This window comes from Carcharodon carcharias, chromosome 18 (genome assembly GCF_017639515.1).
Source record: "Carcharodon carcharias isolate sCarCar2 chromosome 18, sCarCar2.pri, whole genome shotgun sequence".
NCBI classification, from domain to species: domain Eukaryota; kingdom Metazoa; phylum Chordata; class Chondrichthyes; order Lamniformes; family Lamnidae; genus Carcharodon; species Carcharodon carcharias.
Genome location: NC_054484.1, coordinates 27043723 through 27049722, shown reverse-complemented (window position 1 = coordinate 27049722; position 6000 = coordinate 27043723).

Sequence of the window (6000 nt, the reverse complement as noted above, 5' to 3'; positions counted from 1 at the left end):
CACTAATGTAACACCCCCTGTTTAAGATGGGAGTGAGGCAAAAGACGGGAAATTACAGGCCGATTAGCCTGACCTCGGTAGTTGGTAAGATTTTAGAGTCCATTATTAAGGATGAGATTTCAGAATACTTGGAAGTGCATGGTAAAATAGGGCAAAGTCAGCATGGTTTCATCAAGGGGAGGTCATGACTGACAAATCTGTTAGAATTCTTTGAGGAGGTAATGAGTAGGTTAGACAAAGGAGAGCCAATGGATGTTCCAGAAGGTCTTTGACAAGGTGCCGCACAGAAAGCTGCTCAGTAAGATAAGAGCCCATGGTGTTAGAGGCAAGGTACTAGCATGGATAGAAGATTGACTATCCCATAAGATAAGAGGGTCCTTCTCAGGATGGCGGCCGGTGACTAGTGGAGTTCCGCAGGGGTCAGTGTTGGGACCACAACTTTTCACTTTATACATTAATGATCTAGATGAAGGAACCGAGGGCATCCTGGCTAAGTTTGCAGATGATACAAAGATAGGTGGAGGGACAGGTAGTATTGAGGAGATGGGGAGGCTGCAGAAGGATTTGGACAGGTTAGGAGAATGGGCAAAGAAGTGGCAGATGGAATACAATGTGGGGAAGTGTGAGGTCATCCACTTTGGTAGGAAGAACAGAGGCATGGACTATTTTCTAAATGGGGAGAGAATTCAGAAATCTGGAGTGCAAAGGGCCTTGGGAGTCAATGGTTAGGAAGGCAAATGCAATGTTGGTATTTATTTGGAGAGGACTAGAATATAAAAGCAGGGATGTGCTACTGAGTCTTTATAAGGCTCTGGTCAGACCACATTTAGAATATTGTGAGCAATTTTGTGCCCCGTATCTCAGGAAGGATGTGCTGGCCCTAGAGAGGGTCCAGAAGAGGTTCACGAGAATGATCCCAGGAATGAAAGGCTTAACATATGAGGAACGTTTGAGGACTCTGGGTCTATACTTGATGGAGTTTAGAAGGATGAGGGGGGATCTGATTGAAACTTACAGGATACTGAAAGGCCTGGATAGAGTGGACGTGGGGAAGATGTTTCCATTAGTAGGAGAGACTAGGACCTGAGGGCACAGCCTCAGAGTAAAGGGAAGACGTTTAGAACAGAGATGAGGAGAAACTTCTTTAGCCAGAGAGTGGTGAATCTATGGAATTCATTGCCACAGAAGGCTGTGGAGGCCAGGTCATTGAGTGTATTTAAGACCAAGATAGATAGGTTCTTGATTGTTAAGGTTACGGGGAGAAGGCGGGAGAATGGGGTTGAGAAACTTGAGAAACTTATCAGCCATGAACGGTGGAGCAGACTCAATGGGCCGATTGGCCTAATTTCTGCTCCTATGTCTTATGGTCTTATGGTCCTTATTTCCTAATCCCTCAATGGCCTTGCCTCTCCCTATCTCTGTAATATCTTCCAGCCCCACAACTGGCCAAGATAACCTGCAATCCTCTAAGTGTGGCATTTTGAGCACCCCAATTTTAATTGCTCCACCAGTGAACTGTGAACCTTCAATTGCCCAGGTCCTTAGCTCTGGAATTACCTCCATACACCTCTCTGCCTCTCCAAGCCTCTATCGCCCTCTGAGGCTACAAAAAGACATAGATAGTTAAGTGAGTGGGCAAAGATCTGGCAAATGGAGGATAATGTGGGGAATGTGAAATTGTCCATTTTGGCAGGGGAATAAAAGAGAAGCATATTATCTAAGTGGTGAGATATTGCAGAACTCTGTGATGCAGAGGGATCTGGGTGTCTTAGTGCATGAATTGCAGAAGGCTAGTATGCAGGTGCAGCAAGTAATTAGGAAAGCTAATAGAATGTTATCATTTATTGCGAGCGGCATTAAATACAAAATTAGGAAGGTTATGCTTTAGTTATACAGAGAACCAGGGAGACTACGTCTGGAGTACTGTGTACAATCTTGGCCACCTTATTTAAGGAAGGATGTAAATGCGTTGGAAGCAGTTCAGCGAAGGTTTACTAGACTAATACCTGGAATGGGTGGGCTGTCTTGTGAGGAAAGCCTGGACAGGCACAGCTTGTATCTACTGGAGTTTAGCAGAGTAAGAGGTGACTTGACTGAAGCATATAAGATCCTGAGGGGTCTTGATAGGGTGGATGTGGAGAGGATGTTCCCTCTTGCGGGACAATCTAGAACTAGGGTTCACAGTTTAAAAGTAAGGGTTCACCCATTTAAAACGGAGATGAGGCAAAATCTTTTCTCTCAGAGGGTTGTGAGTCTTTGAAATCTCTTCCTGAAAAGGCGGTGGAAGCAGAGTCTTTGAATATTTTTAAGCAGAGGTGGATAGGTTCTTGGTAAGCAAAGAGGTGATAGGTTATCAGCGGTAGACAGGATGCAGATTTGAGCTTACTATCAGATCAGCCATGATCTTATTGAACGGTGGAGCAGGCTCGAGGGGGGTGGGTGGCCTACTCCGGCTCCTTGTTTGCATATTCATATATATGTTTAAATGTTCGAATAACGTTCCTTAAAACCTATATCTTTGACCAAACTTTTGGTCACCGGTCCTTATATCTCCTTAGGTGCCTCCATGAAGTGCTTTGGGAAGTTTCATTATGTTAAAGGTGCTAAATAAATACATGTTGTTGATTTTGATGTGTATTCCCTTAGTCGCTGACTTTCATGTGCCTTTTCAATTTGCTGGGCTCTGCCTTTGTGAAGGATGGGAATGTTCATGCAGCTTCCTCCTCCTGTTAATTATTTAATTGCACAGCACCATTTTGAATCCAATTCCTGGATGTGACAGGACTGCAGAGCTCTGATCTGATCTGTGGGTTGTGGAATTGTTTAGCTCTTTCTATAGTAAGTTTTGTCTGCTGTTCAGCATGCATGAAGTCTGTGTTGTATTTTTACCAGGTTGGCATTCCAAACGTCAGGCGGAAATCAAATGAGGAAGGCTCACTTGGAGCATAATTACTGGTATAGACCAGTGAGGTGAATACCCTGTTTCTGTGCTGTACATTCTATACAGTTCAGAACTTCTGATTATCAACTTCAGTCTGTGCCTACTCCTTTCAGCCTTGATGGTTTCTGGTACTGTTAGCCTTCACTTTGGCTTCGCAATGATAATAAAAATCTTCCATGAAAAACGCAGCCTTTCAAGGTCATTTTTAGCCCAGCTTCAATCGTCGAGACCCAGCTTTTTACAAGTTGCTCCCCCTACCCTTTCACTCCAAAATGGCCAAAAGAAATGTATTAGAAAAGTGCCTCAGCATCCACGAGATAAGAAATTTGTCCTTTACGATTTCAGAAAGAAGCTCCCAGTGCTGTATTAGTATCAAATAATAGTTAAATGAATCACTTGTCAAGTCACACAGAAGAACCTTTCACACCACCATGAGGCACTTAATATGTAACCTGGAATAATTATACACTTTCTGTCACATGAAGTCTCATGCCAAAGCACTATAGCTGGCTAGAATTGTTCTTACATCGTGTAAAGTTTAAACAGAATTCTTCCATTCAAACTGGAGCCTTTTATAACACGATACAACATTTTAAAAGTGAATGATTGAATAGTTCTTTCCCAAAGCAATGATTAAATGCTTTTCAAAAACTTAACCAACCAACATACTATTACGTGCAGACACTTCAATAAGCAATAAAACTGCAGAGAACTATGCTGACTTAACTCTTTTTCAGTCAGGTGCAAACAGGTTCTGTTGGTCATGGCAAGTTTTTTTCTTTAGTTTTTGAATAAATTTTAGATGATCATTATACGCGAGAGGGCTGCTTTTGTGGTTTGGCTCTCCCGGTGTTGCTCAGGGGGATTGGCCCTCTGAAAGCTACAGGCTACATAAACTGCAACTGAGGCTGTTTTCTGTTTGAGGAGAATGCTCCAGAGAGATATTTAAAGGGATGAAAGTGGTGGGACAGACCTGGTGGAAACAGAGCAAAATGCTGCAGGTGCCGAAAACCTGAAATAAAAACAAAATATGTTGGAAATACTCAGCAAGTCTGGCAACATCTTTGACGGAAGAAGCAGAATTAGCGTTTCAAGTCACTCAGCTTTCATTGAAATACTGGAAGGTGATCGAGCTGAAACATTGGACTGGATTTCCTTAGTTGGATCGCGATCCTGACATCAGTCTAAATTCTGGGTTGGAAAGCTAGGGAATTGCCCGTGGCAGCACATCGCTCGCGATCTTCCCTAGGGTGGCTAATTAAGGGGCCATCTCTGGTAGCTGAGCCCAATTAAGGACACCGGCTGGACCAGGAAACCAGGAAGCCTAATCAGAGGTCAGTGGCCCCACCAAGAAAGGGGGCACTTCTGAGGCAGGCAAGAAATCGTGAGGGTACCCCAAAATGGAGGCACACTGGGAGTTTGCAAAAAAAAACTCAAGCATGAACACAGCTGTCAAGTCATCATTGCAGGGTGGGGGGTCGGGGGTGGTCACTGCTGGGATAGTGGGAAGAAAGTGCCAATGCATTCCTTGCCACACCTCCAGCCCCCCGCCCCCCCGCCACCCCACCCACCACCACTGGCCTGCCACCAATGTACCTCCTCCAGTTCAATTCTCGGCTCTGGCCTTAGCGGGAAGCCTGATCACCATTGCAAAGACCCCAACTAATAATGGGTCTAATTGGCTACCTATGCCTGCCAGATGGGGAGAGCCAGGCACATTGATCCAGCAAGAATGTTCAGAGGTGGGGAAGTGCTGAATAGCTGACCCAATGTGCTATATTCTGACTTTGCTCCCAGCCCTGCCTCCTAACCCATCTTCTCAGAACTGGGAAAATTAAGCCTGATAACTCTGATTCTCTCTCCACAGATGCTGCCAGACCTGCTGAGAATTTCCAGCATTTTCCGTTGTTTGACTTGTTTCCAGTTTTTAAAAAAAATCATTCATTGGGCATTGCTGGCAATGGCAGCGTTTATTTCCCATCACTAATTGCCCTTGAGAAGGTGAGCTGCCTTCTACAAAACAACTGAGTCGCTAGCTAAGCCATTTCAGAGTCAACCACATTGCAGCGAGTCCAGAATCACATGTAGGCCAAACCTGGTAAGGATGGCTGATTTCTTCCCCTCATGGATGTTAGTGAACCAGATGGGTTTATAACTAATCCATTAGTTTCATCATCACCATCACAGAGACCAGCCTTTCCTTCTAGATTTTCAACAACTTTAAATTCCCTAGCAGCTGTGGTGGGATTTGAACTCATGTATCTGGATTACTAGTCCAGTAATATAACTACTATGCTGCTTGTCGCCTAAGATGGGATGACATAGATATGCATTTAATGTAAGTGATACAGGATAGAGAGAGAGTTGTGAGGCTGTGGAATGCATTACTGGAGTTAGCATTGAAGCACAGACCTCATCAGAATAGATTAGTTAGGTGTTGATAGGAAAGGGTAACAATGGGATATGAGAACAGGCAGGTACATGACAGTAGTGTTTTAATTTCTGTATAATTGTATGTAATTCTCCAAGATGTGCTCAATATACACTTGTTTTCCACACCAAGGAGCAGGATAACAGAATAAATCTTTTTGTTTGATCTTATTGGCTCTAGTGAATAGTATGAAACCACACTTGTCTTTCCAAATCAAGCATCAATCGCATTAAAACTGAAAATATTGTCATCCTGTTTTCAGTGATATTCCCAACCCTTTTGCCCCTTTGAGCAGAAAGGTTATTTTGATGGTAATAATTATCGCAAAGTTGGATTCAGAAACCTTGTAAAGGTTCCAGAAGAAATGTTGAATTGACTCTGAATGAGTTCAGCAGCCAAAAATCTGCAAGTTGGAGGGTTTGGGAGAGAGAGAGAAGTGGCCAGACCACATAACTTGGAAAACCATTTTCCTGACTCCTGCCAGCACAGTCCCTCATGCTTCCTACATTACCAACAGTGATTAGGTTTCATAAGCACCCCATTAGCTATAAAATGTTCTGAGCTACCAGTGGTCATGAAGGGTGCTTGATAAATGCAAGCCTTTCTTTTTATTGGCTCTTTCACTTGG